Source organism: Schistocerca nitens, chromosome 5 (assembly GCF_023898315.1).
Source record: "Schistocerca nitens isolate TAMUIC-IGC-003100 chromosome 5, iqSchNite1.1, whole genome shotgun sequence".
Lineage (NCBI taxonomy): Eukaryota > Metazoa > Arthropoda > Insecta > Orthoptera > Acrididae > Schistocerca > Schistocerca nitens.
The window spans coordinates 233,069,121-233,086,901 of record NC_064618.1 but is presented as its reverse complement, the minus strand read 5'-3'; positions in this window follow the sequence as shown (position 1 = coordinate 233,086,901).

Genomic DNA, 17,781 nt, shown 5'->3' with positions numbered 1-17,781 from the left:
TGGAAATGGAAAAAAGAACACATTGACACCGGTGTGTCAGACCCACCATACTTGCTGCGGACACTGCGAGAGGGCTGTACAAGCAATGATCACACACACGGCACAGCGGACACACCAGGAACCGCGGTGTTGGCCGTCGAATGGCGCTAGCTGCGCAGCATTTGTGCACCGCCGCCGTCAGTGTCAGCCAGTTTGCCGTGGCATACGGAGCTCCATCGCAGTCTTTAACACTAGTAGCATGCCGCGACAGCGTGGACGTGAACCGTATGTGCAGTTGACGGACTTTGAGCGAGGGCGTATAGTGGGCATGCGGGAGGCCGGGTGGACGTACCGCCGAGTTGCTCAACACGTGGGGCGTGAGGTCTCCACAGTACATCGATGTTGTCGCCAGTGGTCGGCGGAAGGTGCACGTGCCCGTCGACCTGGGACCGGACCGCAGCGACGCACGGATGCACGCCAAGACCGTAGGATCCTACGCAGTGCCGTAGGGGACCGCACCGCCACTTCCCAGCAAATTAGGGACACTGTTGCTCCTGGGGTATCGGCGAGGACCATTCGCAACCGTCTCCATGAAGCTGGGCTACGGTCCCGCACACCGTTAGGCCGTCTTCCGCTCACGCCCCAACATCGTGCAGCCCACCTCCAGTGGTGTCGCGACAGGCGTTAATGGAGGGACGAATGGAGACGTGTCGTCTTCAGCGATGAGAGTCGCTTCTGCCTTGGTGCCAATGATGGTCGTATGCGTGTTTGGCGCCGTGCAGGTGAGCGCCACAATCAGGACTGCATACGACCGAGGCACACAGGGCCAACACCCGGCATCATGGTGTGGGGAGCGATCTCCTACACTGGCCGTACACCACTGGTGATCGTCGAGGGGACACTGAATAGTGCACGGTACATCCAAACCGTCATCGAACCCATCGTTCTACCATTCCTAGACCGGCAAGGGAACTTGCTGTTCCAACAGGACAATGCACGTCCGCATGTATCCCGTGCCACCCAACGTGCTCTAGAAGGTGTAAGTCAACTACCCTGGCCAGCAAGATCTCCGGATCTGTCCCCCATTGAGCATGTTTGGGACTGGATGAAGCGTCGTCTCACGCGGTCTGCACGTGCAGCACGAACGCTGGTCCAGCTGAGGCGCCAGGTGGAAATGGCACGGCAAGCCGTTCCACAGGACTACATCCAGCATCTCTACGATCGTCTCCATGGGAGAATAGCAGCCTGCATTGCTGCGAAAGGTGGATATACACTGTACTAGTGCCGACATTGTGCATGCTCTGTTGCCTGTGTCTATGTGCCTGTGGTTCTGTCAGTGTGATCATGTGATGTATCTGACCCCAGGAATGTGTCAATAAAGTTTCCCCTTCCTGGGACAATGAATTCACGGTGTTCTTATTTCAATTTCCAGGAGTGTAATTAACTAGTACTGAAAATTTGTTTTGTTGTGACCTACGTTGTTGAGAAATGTAAAACATAAAACGAAGTCTTTGCAGAGTCCCCCCCTCCCCACCGCTGCCTCACCCACAGACACCTAGCTGTGGCGGTTGGGGAAGTGCGCAGAGAGACTGAGCGCTATGGCACTCCCTTCATAGTACGGCTCGCAAGCCGAATTCTTGGCTACCCCTGATCTAGCGGGAGGGGTCTTCAAAGTCAAATTCCAACAGAAGGGTAGAAGTACACATCAGCATACAGACACTCACTATTAGCAGTCATCAAATAAAATGTTCATTTAGTCAGGGAGGTATGTATTTGTCATAGCTGATCCATATGCTGTTCAAAACTCTCTAAACCAGGCAGTTTTCACTGAAAAACAAATTCTCATTAGCTCCTCTATTAGCATTTACTATTAATTTAGGCCAGTTTTCATTCTCTTTATAAGGTGTATAATTCGTAATCGACTTAAGGAAACATATTCTTCATTAACCTAATGTCTCTTGCATTGTTACTGGTTTCACAAGTACTTTGTAGACAGTCTTGTCTTATCATGATTTGGGTACCACGTGCCTATTGTAATATTAATACTGATGTTTCCCGTAAACCAGTTCTGTCTTTTGGGACTCAACAATGTTATCAAACGATTTAAAAATCTTCTGAATTTATTTACACATCGTCCAATCATCAAATGAAGTATAAATGTACCATTTTATAAAGTTTTTCTTCAAAGAACCACGAAGCTATGCATCTAGACATCATTTAGTAAAGAAACATGACTGAAGTATTGTACGTTTAGCACGATCATCACTTCCATGACAATTATTTTTCAAGCTGTATAGGATTTTAGACTCTGTGGGTTTGCTCACAACATTCTAGTAGATTTCTTTCAGTTTCCAGAAGGTAAGTTGCCATCGAGAACTTCAGGTAAGCAGTTGTGTTGCCATGTTCCATTTATTATGTCTGAAAATTCTGTGCGGCAATCTTCTTTACAGAAAAGGGTTCTGAATTGCAGTCGAGATACAAGCATGCTCCTTGCACCTGGTTTGTCTATACATCGCAATAAAGCAAATTTTTATAGGATTACGTGTTAGTTTATGTGACAGAAAGACTGTTTATTATGAAACAACAAGTAATTCATAGCCCCAATTTTACTGTTGCTTTTAGACTCTGTCCCTGTATCAAGTTATTCCTCAAGGCAGTGAAACTGCATCATGATATTATTTTTATGGGTCAATATTTATCAATGAAAGAGAGTATTTTCATCAGGACAATTTTCTGTGGCACTTCAATGTCCATTAGTCCAGTTTTAAAAAAATCACAGGCTGCGTGTTACTGCTTATAATTATGAAATGCTGTGTAGTTAATTGTTGCGCCAAAATGATAATTGATGCCATACGCAGGTGTCACCTCAGATTGAGGGATATGAAGAGAGTTTTAATCAGAGATAAACATTAGTTCATTTAGACAAGAGTGAGATAGTGAAGTGTGGCCTCGTTTGAAGCAATAACCACCAGTAAAATGTATAGAGTGAAATCAACTAAAATCTAAGAATGACCAGCCAACACCTTGAATCTTCCTCCTTCAGAAAACGAGATCAAATTCTCATGAATGAACCACGTCGTTGGCTTCTGGTTTTATAACGATGGACGTGCTGGTCATCTGTGCCTTTACTCAGCACGTAGAAGCACGAAGAAAAGTGTGGAGCGACACAGAGAAATCTGCTGAGTGGGCGGGAGTAGGATTTACATAGGCGGATTTCAGAAGGAATTCATCATTTCAGGACTAAAACAAACTACATCACTTAATGATTATACGTTGGCATGGAGCCAGACATATAAAACTTCTTTTATTTTGCTTTATTCTGTTGCAGGCGTAACTCCTGAATATGGCCTAAGGCGGATATCAAGATTGTGGAATGAAACCTGCCGAACAGTCAGATGACGGATACATGTTTCAGAAAGCATAGATCAAGTTTCGTGGTAAATCTGAATATGTCATAATTCGATTCTGATACAGACTTTTATGTTCAGTACGGGATATAACAAGATCACCACACCTGATGAAATGGCGCATTCCTGTGAATTCATCATTTTTATATGAAAGACAGAAGAGAAGATGGAGACATTTATTAGTCGGATCGGAAATGTGCAACTCTGTATAGGCGTAGGTGTGCCGGTATAATGATGCAGCATCACCACATTTTGTCTACTGTACGGACGAAGCACACATCCAGGTTTTGCCAACTCATTTGGGCGGAAATATGGTCTGCTTAGGCCCTTATGGTTAGACATCCCGCATTAGGTCGTCGTCTAGATCATTTCTTAGCACAAGGAAAACAACAAGGAATTTCCTTATTTCATCTACCGCCAGCAGTTCCATGCACCGTCAGATATCATTTCAATTCCGTAAAGATCATGGTGTTACATGGTATAGTTACTTCCTAAATTGTTCTTCTCATTGCCTGTCTGGATCTATGAATTTATGGGTGGTGTATTCATCTATGTTTCGTTACAGCTGCACGGAAATTGAGAACTGTCTTTTGAATATTAAGGGTAATCCCGCTTCTAACGTATGAAATACAGGTGATTTTCGCGATTTGCTTTTCAGGTAAATTAAAGTAATGATAAATCTGATGATACAGTTTTATTCCTTACACTTTTGTCTTTAAGAAAACATTTTTGTGTCCGTATCGGACGCTCCCTCTTAACTGCTGCACCAGGTGGAAGGACCCTTCGCAGCAGGAACAAGGTCATATGCGGAAATTCCCGAAACCCTCCTACTGGACACGTAACAAAATAATTTTGTATCTCACTTTCAGCATATTTCCTATCACCTTACATAGGGTAGCTGGAAACTATTAAGTTCTAACAAAATGGTGACGTGATGTACAAAATGTCATATTCTTCTCCCACAAAATCGAGACAAATGCTTGCGCCGAAAACAGACTTTTAATGGTATCGCAAAAAGTCTACATACGCTGATAGAGAATTTAATTTATAACGCCGGATCAAACTCCTATCAAAATCAAATGCACCGTCCTCAAGTTAAGTTTTCCGACAATCTGAAAAAGGCTGTTTCAGGAATACGTGTTTAAAGTTTTCGGTTACATTTTTTGCAGATAAGTTAAACTTACCTCTAGTTCGTGGTCCCTGTACCATACAACTCTCCTACCAGATACAATGTAGGTCCTCTTCCATTTTCATCGTGGCTACGGTGGTACTCCGGAACTCTTTGGTAGCTTCTGTCACACGTTTCTCTGCTCTCTCCATATGCTTTTCGTCCGATTTTGTACAGAACTTGTAATAAGCTGGTCCGATCTCTACTTCGAGCGAGGTTCATAATATCCAACCAGCGGAAAAAAGGTGAATACGTTCTATGCTCCTGTTTAAAAGACTGTGACTGAAAAGTGGGGTACCAGGTGCCTCATTCTACTTTCCTCACCACTTTAAAAAATTTTACCAAACATTTTGGTATACAAACATATCAACGCTCTTTTTTAACGTGCAGCTCTCTCTATCATAATCCTCGCTCTCACCCACTAGTCCATCAGTGTAAGTCGCCCATACCTGTCCACCCCCTCTTTCCCACTGTCACTCACTCATTCAGCGCAGGTCATTGTCATTATTTGTCTGTGTTTCTGTCACTATCTCCCGTGTCACAGTCAGAGTCTCCTTCGTGCTGTCCTACTCCCACTGTCACTTTGTGCATCTTGCTCTCTCTTAGTGTTACTATCTCATTCATTCCTGACAAGTGCTCCTGTCTCTTCTCACTGTCACTATCTCTCTCTTCCTTGTTCTGATTGTCATAGACTCTGTCTCTCATTATCACTGGTCCTCACGCACTTGTACTTTCTCCTTCTCTTTATTCGTCTCCCACTGACGTTGTCTCCTTCACTCTTTACCTAGCACTGCTCTGTCACTGTCAACTATGTTCCACTGCCGGTATGTCCCTCCTTTACTTTCACGCAGTCGTTGATTCCTTCGCTCTTTTCATGCCAAAACCACTGTCTACTGTGAACAGGTATTTGTTACTTTTCCGTCTCTTGTCCATGCTAAAATTTTTGGAAAAATGTTTAAAGCTACTCATGAAGGTAGAATGACGCAGCTGGTACTCCACTTTTCAGTCAGAGTCTTTTAAACAGAAACATATTCGCCTTTTTTGTGCTCCCGTAGGAGCTTTTTTTCGCTGGTTCTTTTCCCTGCCATATCAGGGCATATCACCCATGTGAAAAGAGCTTGATAGGTCAGTAAAATTTTAATAGTTTACTTACGAGAAATTGAAATAACGCAAAACCATATTACGTTTCACCTCAGTCCGGATTTTACGTGCAGAAAAATTTTGCATGTGCTTAGGTACTACAGAATTGGGTTTACATTATCTTTCTTCGTGATATGTCACTACGGTTTCGCCTCACACCGGATTTTTCGAGCGCATTTTACGTGTACAAGAAGGGTAAGTTTGAACCACTGTATCTCTAAAATGGCTAAACATATCAAGAAAATTTTCAAGGTCGTTCGGTATCGGGATCTTAGGAATATATTGTAAAAATGTAACCCATTTTTTCCATAGCGTCTTCGACCCTTCAGCTCGATTTTGGTACCCAATAACCATATTGTGGGGTGTTTCTTGTAACGGAAATTTTTTTTGAAATCGTGTAGATGGCATTTCTAGATAAATGCCTAGAGAATATGTTCTTGTTGTGGTCGTCAGTCATGAGACTGGTTTGATGCAGCTCTCCATGCTACTCTATCCTGTGCAAGCTTCTTCATCTCCTAGTACTTACTGCAACCTACATTCTTCTGAATCTGCTTAGTGTATTCATCTTTTGGTCTCCCTCTACGATTTTTACCCTCCACGCTGCCCTCCAATACTAAATTTGTGATCCCTTGATGCCTCAGAACATGTCCTACCAACCGGTCCCTTCTTCTTGTCAAGTTGTGCCACAAACTCCTCTTCTCCCCATTTCTATTCAATACATCCTCATTACTTATGTGATCTACCCATCTAATCTTCAGCATTCTTCTGTAGCACCACATTTCGAAAGCGTCTATTCTCTTCTTGTCCAAACTATGTATCGTCCATGTTTCACTTCCATACATGGCTACACTTCATACAAATACTTCTAGAAACGACTTCCAGACACTTATATCTATACCTGATGTTAACAAATTTCTCTTCTTCAGAAATGCTTTCCTTGCTATTGCCAGTCTACATTTTGTATCCTCACTACTTTGACCATCATCAGTTATTTTGCTCCCAAAATGGCAAAATTCCTTTACTACTTTAAGTGTCTCAGTTCCTAATCTAATACCCTCAACATCACCCGACTTAATTCGACTACATTCCATTATCCTCGTTTTGCTTTTGTTGATGTACATCTTATATCCTCCTTTCAAGACAATGTCCATTCCGTTCAACTACTCTTCGAAGTCGTTTGCTGTCTCTGACAGAATTACAATGTCATCGGCTAATCTCAAAGTTTTTATTTCTTCACCACGAATTTTAATATATACTCCGAATTTTTCTTTTGTTTCCTTGTTCCTTGCTCAATATACAGATTGAATAAAATCGTGGAGTGGCTACAACCCTGTCTCACTCCCTTCCCAACCACTGCTTCCCTTTCATGCATCTCGACTCTTATAACTGCCATCTGGTTTCTGTACAAATTGTAAATAGCCTTTCGCTCCCTGTATTATATCCCTGCCCCCTTCAGAATTCGAAAGAGAGTATTCCAGTCAACATTGTCAAAAGCTTTCTCTAAGTCTACAAATGCTAGAAACGTAGGTTTGCCTTTCATTAATATTTCTTCTAAGATAAGTCTTAGGGTCAGTATTCTACATCTACATCTACATCCATACTCCGCAAGCCACCTGTCGGTGTGTGGCGGAGGGTACCCTGAGTACCTCTATCGGTTCTCCCTTCTATTCCAGTCTCGTATTATTCGTGGAAAGAAGGATTGTCGGTATGCTTCTGTGTGGGCTCTAATCTCTCTGATTTTATCCTCATGGTCTCTTCGCGAGATATTCGTAGGAGGGAGCAATATACTGCTTGACTCTTCGGTGAAGGTATGTTCTCGAAACTTTAACAAAAGCCCGTACCGAGCTATTGAGCGTCTCTCCTGCAGAGTCTTCCAGTGGAGTTTATCTATCATCTCCGTAACGCTTTCGCGATTACTAAATGATCCTGTAACGAAGCCCGCTGCTCTCCGTTGGACCTTCTCTATCTCTTCTATCAACCCTATCTGGTACGGATCCCACACTGCTGAGCAGTATACAAGCAGTGGGCGAACAAGCGTACTGTAACCTACTTCCTTTGTTTTCGGATTGCATTTCCTTAGGATTCTTCCAATGAATCTCAGTCTGGCATCTGCTTTACCGACGATCAACTTTATATGATCATTCCACTTTAAGTCACTCCTAATGCGTACTCCCAGATAATTTATGGAATTAACTGCTTCCAGTTGCTGACCTGCTATTTTGTAGCTAAATGATAAGGGATCTATCTTTCTATGTATTCGCAGCACATTACACTTGTCTACATTGAGATTCAATTGCCATTCCATGCACCATGCGTCAATTCGCTGCAGATCCTCCTGCATTTCAGTACAATTTTCCATTGTTACAACCTCTCGATACACCACAGCATCATCTGCAAAAAGCCTCAGTGAATTTCCGATGTCATCCACCAGGTCATTTATGTATATTGTGGATAGCAACGGTCCCATGACACTCCCCTGCGGCACACCTGAAATCACTCTTACTTCGGAAGACTTCTCTCCGTTGAGAATGACATGCTGCGTTCTGTTATCTAGGAACTCCTCAATCCAATCACACAATTGGTCTGATAGTCCATATCCTCTTACTTTGTTCATTAAATGACTGTGGGGAACTGTATCGAACGCCTTGCGGAAGTCAAGAAACACGGCATCTACCTGTGAACCCGTGTCTATGGCCCTCTGAGTCTCGTGGACGAATAGCGCGAGCTGGGTTTCACACGGCGGTCTTTTTCGAAACCCATGCTGACTCCTACAGAGTAGATTTCTAGTCTCCAGAAAAGTCATTATACTTGAACATAATACGTGTTCCAAAATTCTACAACTGATCGACGTTAGAGATATAGGTCTATAGTTCTGCACATCTGTTCGACGTCCCTTCTTGAAAACGGGGATGACCTGTGACCTTTTCCAATCCTTTGGAACGCTCCGCTCTTCTAGAGACCTACGGTACACCGCTGCAAGAAGGGGGGCAAGTTCCTTCGCGTACTCTGTGTAAAATCGAACTGGTATCCCATCAGGTCCAGCGGCCTTTCCTCTTTTGAGCGATTTTAATTGTTTCTCTATCCCTCTGTCGTCTATTTCGATATCTACCATTTTGTCATCTGTGGGACAATCTAGAGAAGGAACTACAGTGCAGTCTTCCTCTGTGAAACAGCTTTGGAAAAAGACATTTAGTATTTCGGCATTTAGTCTGTCATCCTCTGTTTCAGTACTATTTTGGTCACAGAGTGTCTGGACATTTTGTTTTGATCCACCTACCGCTTTGACGTAAGACCAAAATTTCTTAGGATTTTCTGCCAAGTCAGTACATAGAACTTTACTTTCGAATTCGTTGAACGCCTCTCGAATAGCCCTCCTCACACTGCATTTCGCTTCGCGTAATTTTTGTTTGTCTGCAAGGCTTTGTCTATGTTTATGTTTGCTGTGAAGTTCCCTTTGCTTCCGCAGCAGTTTTCTAACTCGGTTGTTGTACCACGGTGGCTCTTTTCCATCTCTTACGATCTTGCGTGGCACATACTCATCTAACGCATATTTTACGATGGTTTAGAACTTTGTCCACTGATCCTCAACACTATCTGTACTTGAGACAAAACTTTTGTGTTGAGCCGTCAGGTACTCTGTAATCTGCTTTTTGTCACTTTTGCTAAACAGAAAAATCTTCCTACCTTTTTTAATATTTCTATTTACGGCTGAAATCATCGATGCCGTAACCGCTTTATGATCTCTTATTGCCTGTTCTGCGTTAACTGTTTCAAACAGTTCGGGTCTGTTTGTCACCAGAAGGTCTAATATGTTATCGCCACGAGTCGGTTCTCTGTTTAACTGCTCAAGGTAGTTTTCAGATAAAGCACTTAAAAAAATTTCACTGGATTCTTTGTCCCTGCCACCCGTTATGAACGTTTGAGTCTCCCAGTCTATATCCGGCAAATTAAAATCTCCACCCAGAACTATAACATGGTGGGGAAATCTACTCGTATTCCAATATTTCTACGAAATCCAAACTGATCTTCCTCGAGGTCGGCTTCTACCAGTTTTTCCATTCGTCTGCAAAGAATTCGTGTTAGTATTTTGCAGCCATGGCTTATTAAACTGATAGTTCGATAATTTTCACATCTGTTAACACCTGCTTTCTTTAGGATTGGAATTATTATATTCTTCTTGAAGTCTGAGGGTATTTCGCCTGTCTCATACATCTTGCTCACCAGATGGTAGAGTTTTGCCAGGACTGGCTCTCCCAAGGCCGTCAATAGTTCTAATAGAATGTTGTCTACTCCCGGGGCCTTGTTTCGACTCAGGTGCCGGCCGAAGTGGTCGCGCGGTTCTGGCGCTGCAGTCTGGAACCGCGAGACCGCTGCGGCCGCAGGTTCGAATCCTGCCTCGGGCATGGATGTGTGTGATGTCCTTAGGTTAGTTAGGTTTAACTAGTTCTAAGTTCTAGGGGACTAATGACCTCAGCAGTTGAGTCCCATAGTGCTCAGAGCCATTTGAAACATTTTTCGACTCAGGTCTTTCAGTGCTCTGCCAAACTGTATCATATCTTCATCTACACCCTCTTCTATTTCCATAATATTGTCCTCAAGTACATCGCCCTTGTATAGACCCTCTATATACTCCTTCTACCTTTCTGCTTTCCCTTCTTTGCTTAGAACTGGGTTTCCATCTGAGCTCTTCATATTCATGCATGTGGTTCTCTTTTCTCCAAAGGTCTCTTTAATTTTCCTGTAGGCAGTATCTATCTTGCCCCTAGTGAGATAAGCCTCTACATCCTTGCATTTGTCCTCTAGCCATCCCTGCTTAGCCATTTTGCGCTTCCGGTCGATCTCATTTTTTAGCCGTTTGTATTCTTTTTTGGATCCTTCATTTTCTGCATTTTTGTATTTTCTACTTTCATCAATTACATTCAGTATCTCTTCTGTTACCCAAGGATTTCTACTAGCCCTCGTCTTTTTACCTACTTGATCCTCTGCTGCCTTCACTATTCCATCCCTCAAAGCTACCCATTCTTATTCTACTGCATTTCTTTCCCCCATTCCTGTCAATTGTTTCCTTATGCTCTCCCTGAAACTCTGTACAACCTCTGGTTCTTTCAGTTTACCCAGGTCCCATCTCCTTAAATTCCCACCTTTTTGCAGTTTCTTCAGTTTTAATCTACAGTTCATAACCAATAGATTGTGGTTAGAGTCCACGTCTGCCCCTGGAAATGTCTTACAGTTCAAAACCTGGTTCCTAAATCTCTGTCTTACCATTATATAATCTATCTGATGCCTTTTAGTATCTCCAGGATTCTTTCATGTATACAACCTTCTTTTATAATTCTTGAACCAAGTGTTAGCTATGATTAAGTTATGCTCTGAGCAAAATTCTACCAGACGGCTTCCTCTTTCATTTCTTACCCCAAATCCATATTCACCTACTATGTTTCCTTCTCTCCCTTTTACTACTCTCGAATTCCAGTCACCCATGACTATTAAATTTTCGTCTCCCTTCACTACCTGAATAATTTCTTTTATCTCATTATACATTTCATCAATTTCTTCATCATCTGCAGAGCTAGTTGGCATATAAACTTGTACTACTGTAGTAGGCATGGACTTCGTGTCTATCTTGGCCACAATAATGCGTTCACTATGCTGTTTGTAGTAGCTTACCCGCACTCCTATTTTTTATTCATTATTAAACCTACTCTTGCGTTACCCCGATTTGATTTTGTATTTATAACCCTGTATTCACCTGACCAAAAGTCTTGTTCCTCCTGCCACCGAACTTCACTAATTCCCACTATATCTAACTTCAACCTATCCATTTCCCTTTCTAAATTTTCTAACCTACCTGCCCAATTAAAGGATCTGACATTCCACGCTCCGATCCGTAGAACGCCAGTTTTCTTTCTCCTGATAACGACGTCCTCTTGAGTAGTCCCATCACGGAGATCCCATGGGGGACTATTTTACCTCCGGAATATTTTACCCAAGAGGACGCCACCATCGTTTATCCATACAGTAAAGCTGCATGGCCTCGGGAAAAATCACGGCTGTAGTTTCCCCTTGCTTTCAGCTGTTCGCAGTACAGGCACAGCAAGGCCGTTTTGGTTATTGTTACAAGGCCAGATCAGTCAATCATCCAGTCTGTTGCCCTTGCAACTACTGAAAAGGCTGCTGCCCCTCTACAGGAACCACACGTTTGTCTGGCCTCTCAACAGATACCCCTCCGTTGTGGTTGCACCTACGGTACGGCCATCTGTACCGCTGAGGCACGCAAGCCTCCCCACCAACGGCAAGCTCCATGGTTCATGGGGGGGGGGGGGGGGGGGGGAGGCCAGAGAATATAATGTTAAAATTGAAGGCTTTTCTGAATTTTATTTATTTCTTGGATTTGTCTCAATGAATTTTAATTGCGTATTTTACATGTAACGTAACTTTGACACTCTGTATCTCGAAGATATATAGATACCAAGAAAATTTTCAAACTTGTTCGAGGTCCTGATCTCAGAAACATATCATAAATATTATTTCAGCCATTTGCTGTGCATAGACGTCTTAGAATCCGCGACTCGCTTTTGATACAAAAAAATGGGAAAAAACTTCTTTTTTTGGGGGGTGGGGGGGGGGGGAGACAAGGGGGGAGTTATAAGGATGCGGCCTTGAACTAATAAAGGTTGTTGAAAACGGAAAGAAGACATTTCTAGTTTCTAGATAAATTCCTGTAGAATATACCGTTCAAATTTGAGCAATTTGCTGCGCTTATTGATTGTTTATATTTCGCCTCAAATCGGATTTTACGTGTACATGTAACGTAAATTTGAACCTCTGTACCTCCAAAACGTAAGAAAATATCAAGAAAACGTTCAAATTTGTTCCAAATCCTGATCTTAGATATATACTTGCTGTGCATAACCCTCCTGAAATCCTTCACTCGCTTCTGGTGCAAAAAACTAGTTAAAGAACCTGGTTTGGGTTTTCTAAGAATAATGAAGCCTCAATAAGCCCCTTAAAGCCCACCGTAGACAACATAAAATGCAAAAGGAACCAACTGACTTGTAGTAGGAGGAAGTTTGTTATACTCATACTTTGAACCTCTACGTAAGATAGTGACACTAAGACGATCCTTCTGTTGAGTGTATCAACGGTCCCTTTTCCGAGGGCTATCCAGTATACTTGACGCTACCTTTCTGCCACCGATAGAATCCTAGGCAGGATCCTCGGAAAAATACCACTGTCATGGGCGGGGTTTTGCAACAATAAGGTAGCACATGCTGTCACACACGTACCGGTAATACCTGTTAGGCCGTCGTTGAGATTATATGTTGCCACATAGGCCGACATGTCGACTATTTTATTCCAATTGTGGATGATTTTCGGAGACACTTTTTCACAAATCGTCTTGTAACTCGATAAAGCTGTTTTTGACGGTCTTGGGACGAACACTACTATAAAGCAGATGCCCCAAAGAATATTTTCAGAAAAAAATCTCTATTTGGAAATTTTCAGACAGGACTACCTCTTTAAACACAGCGTATAGGATGGCTGAAAGGTATTCAGTGTAGGGTGAAATGAAAATGTACACTACTGGCCATTAAAGTTGCTACACCAAGAAGAAATGCACATAATAAATCGGTATTAATTGAACAAATACATTATCCTAAAACTGACATGTGATTACATTTTCACGTAATTTGGGTGCACAGATCCAGAGAAATGAGTACCCAGAACAACCACCTCTGGCCGTAATAACGGCCATGACACGCCTGAGCATTGAGTCAAACAGAGCTTGGATGGCGTGTACAGCTACTGCTGCCCATGCAGCTTCAACACGATACCACAGTTCATCAAGAGTAGTGACTGGCGTATTGTGACGAGCCAGTTGCTCGGCCACCACTGACCAGAGATTTTCAATTGGTGAGAGATCTGGAGAATGTGCTGGCCAGGGCAGCAGTCGAACATTTTCTGTATCCAGAAAGGCCCGTACAGGACCTGCAAAATGCGGTCGTGCTTAATCCTGTTGAAATGTAGGGTTTCGCAAGGATCGAATGAAGGGTAGAGCCACTGGTCGTAATACAACTGAAATGTAACGTCCACTGTTCAAAGTGCCGTCAATGCGAACAAGAGGTGACCGAGACGTTACCAATGGCAACCCACACCATCCAGCCGGGTGATACGCCAGTATGGCGCCGACGAATACACGCTTCCAAAGTGCGTTCACCGCGATGTCGCCAAACACGGATGCGACCATCATGGTGCTGTAAACAGAACCTGGATTCATCCGAAAAAATGACGATTTGCCATTCATGCACCCAGGTTCGTCGTTGAGTACACCATCGCAGGCGCTCCTGTCTGTGATGCAGCGTCAAGGGTAACCGCAGCCATGGTCTCCGAGCTGATAGTCCATGCTGCTTCAAACGTCGTCGAACTCTTCGTGCAGATGGTTGTTGTCTTGCAAACGTCGCCATCTGTTGACTCAGAGATCGAGACGTGGCTGCAGGATCCGTTACAGCCATGCGAATAAGATGCGTGTCATCTCGACTGCTAGAGATAATAGGCCGTTGGGATCCAGCACGGCGTTCTGTATTATCCTCCTGAACCCACCGATTCCATATTCTGCTAACAGTCATTGGGTCTCGACCAACGCGAGCAGCAATGTCGCGATACGATAAACCGCAATCGCGATAGGCTACAATCCGACCTTTATCAAAGTGGGAAACGTGATGGTACGCATTTCTCCTCCTTACACGAGGCATCACAACAACGTTTCACCAGGCAACGCCGGTCAACTGCTGTTTGTGAATGAGAAATCGGTTGGAAACATTCCTCAGGTCAGCAAGTTGTAGGTGTCGCCATCAGCGCCAACCTTGTGTGAATTCTCTGAAAAACTAATCCTTTGTATATCAGAGCATCATCTTCCTGTCGGTTAAAATTCGCCTCTGTAGCACGTCGTAGTGTAGCAATTTGAATGGCCAGTAGTGTAGATCTACGAGGAAGAAAATGCGCAGCAAGGTAATATTATAACGGTTGACACAGGATATGTACTTGGTAAGAGGGGTAAGCATTTCGACAGTTTCTCAGTGGCAGAAGCAAGTACATGTAAGGATTCGAAAGTTACATATGTGTTAAATAGCGGCAGTTTACAAACCTGTAGGTCCCGAGTTCGAGTCTCGGTTCTGCACACAGTTTTTACCTGCCAGGAAGATTCATATCAGTGCTTCCTCCGCTGCAAAGTGAAAACTTCATTCTGGAAACTTTCTCCAAGCCGTGGTTAAGCCATGTCTCTGCAATATCTTTTCTCCCAGGAGTGCTAGTTCTGCAAGTTTCGCAGTAGAGCTTCTGTGAAATCTGAAAGACAGGAGACCAATTACTGGCAGAAGTAAAAGCTGTGAGGAGATGGCGAGGTTACTGCTTGGGTAGCTCAGTCGGTAGAGCACTTTCCCGCAAAAGGCTTAAGTCCTGAGTTACAGTTTCGGTCCGGCACACAGTTTTAATCTCCCAGGAAGTGTCATGTCGGCCGGCCGATGTGGCCGTGCGGTTCTAGGCGCTACAGTCTGGAACCGCGTGACCGCTACGGTCGCTGGTTCGAATCCTGCCTCGGGCATGGATGTGTGTGATGTCCTTAGTTAGTTAGGTTTAAGTAGTTCTAAGTCCTAGGGGACTGATGACCACAGATGATACTGCTCAGAGACTTTTTCTTTTTTTTTTTTTTTTTTTTTTTTTTTTTTTTTTTTTTTTTTTTTTTTGAAGTGTCATGTCAGTGTGCACTTCGTTGGAGAGTGAAAATTTCATCCTGTTAGAGATTCTTCAGTAATTTTAGACTATCACCAATTTTCATCATATTAAGCTTCACATTTCAGTTTGTTTGGTCAATGTTAGTTTCAGTATAGGAAGTAGTAGACAGAGTTTAAGACGTAATATGGAAATGATGTCTATGGAATTTTTTTTTTTAATATTTGCAGTGTTTGTGTGTGTGAGACCAGTTAACTTCATTTGTTTTGGATTTCACTTAGTAAAACTGAAGCAAATGAAACTTCCATACAATCTGGGTTCTTTTTGTCACATCTTACTCTTTCAGCGAATCGGGCGTGTAGTGACGTAGTTTTTGGGTCCGAAGTTGCGTCGTCAGTGAAAGGATAGCGAAACAGCGGTATGCGGACAGCTGCGAGTCCGCGAAACAGTCGCGCCCGTAATTAGACAAGTTTATTGTCTCCATAAGTTAGCTGCAGCACAACGCAACACAGCGCACGTGTGGCGCGCCGCTGCCGGTCGAATTCCGCCCGCCGCGAACGCAGCCGCTGTAAACGGCAGCCGGTGGCCCATTAAAATGCAAATAAGTATGGATTGCGAAACTGTGGCAGCCCCTGTTTGACATTCGCCGGGCCGGGACCCGCCTGCTGCCGCCGTGCCTAGCTCTACGCGCATCCCATTGGCCTCTGCCTGTTATCTCCGGATATACCTTTTTATTCTTTCTGGTCTCGAAAATGTGCTTTTACGCAAGCATCGAAAACGCTGGCAGCTCTCTCTGCTATTTCAAAATGCTAAAGTACTTCAAAAGGAATTAATTTGAAAAGAGGATTTACAGTAAGGGAGATGAAACAGATAGAATCTGAAACAGTCCAAAGATGAGACATCTGCAGTCCTTTCAACATACACACAGCGGACTTTCTGCTCTTCTAAAAATTCTGTTCCCAGTTCATATCTGTAATATATGACATAAACTGATTACCTTTCCTTGGGTGGCGCTCAGAGTCAAATAAAACTCTTTAAGAGATATCAGCGTCGCCTTGGACTGTAATAATTATTTGTTTAGAAAGTGTATGATTTCAGTTTAGGCCTTTTACCATTGCCAAGTTCAGTTTGAAAGAAACCCGTCTAACCTCCTTGCCTAGGGACACCAGGTGAAAGTTGATGTCGTCAAGCCCTGAATGAAATTTGCGCAACGGATAACTGGGGAGGGGAGCTTCAGGGCGCTACCTAGAGAGCGTGCCCTTTCTGTATGATACTAGGCAAGGGGCTGGAGTGGTCACACGTTGATGTGTGGTTTCCTGCATTCTATATCTTTTATCTTAAATGAATTCCTTTAACTTGACTTCTTTGTGAATTTTAAGGTATGTTAAAGATTGATGACAATTGGTTGCCGTCCGCAGCTCGTGGTCGTGCGGTAGCGTTCTTGCTTCCCGCGCCCGGGTTCCCGGGTTCGATTCCCGGCGGGGTCAGGGATTTTCTCTGCCTCGTGATGACTGGGTGTTGTGTGATGTCCTTAGGTTAGTTAGCTTTAAGTAGTTCTAAGTTCTAGGGGACTGATGACCATAGATGTTAAGTCCCATAGTGCTCAGAGCCATTTGAACCAAGCCAATTGGTTACCTATTTATTTTAAACACTATCACTCGACTTTACAGCGATTGCAGCAATTGTTCCAGTTTACAGATATTACAATTTTACAACTTATAGCTCAGGTATATTATATACTAATCTGCACGCACATTTCTACGGGCAAGACGGAATTGCGTTGGCCAAATGTATACCACCAAAGTCTCACAATATTTTACTATGTGAGGAGGATAACGGGAAAACTGGTGACCAGATACATTAACACAGGGGGTCAAATTTCCGAAATTAAACAAGAACATTCGTTTCCTTACACAATCCGAGGCTGGGAATAAAAGAATTAGTACAAATATTCAAATACCTCTCTTCCATGCGTGAACATTGAGACAGACGCACTAAGGGCACGTCTGCTCACTTACCCGTCTTCTGTAACAGACCCTGAATATGGCGGGCACCCGGAAGTCTTCCTGGGCCCCGGTGGAGGGGATGGTCGAACCACTTGGCCGTGACCAACCTCTCCACCCCAAATCTTGTGACACTGGAACGTCTTTGACTTTTACCTGCCTGTGATGTCTCTGTGATCCCCTACCCAGGAGTGAGGTTGGCACTACTATACTACAGAACTACTTCCCAACTAAGGTTTGGCCACGCTTTACGGAAAGGTGTGAGGAGGATTAGCAAAGTTCATGTGCAGGTTCACATTCACGTACAAGAAATGCATAATACACGTCACATATAAATACCTATTATGAAGCCTGA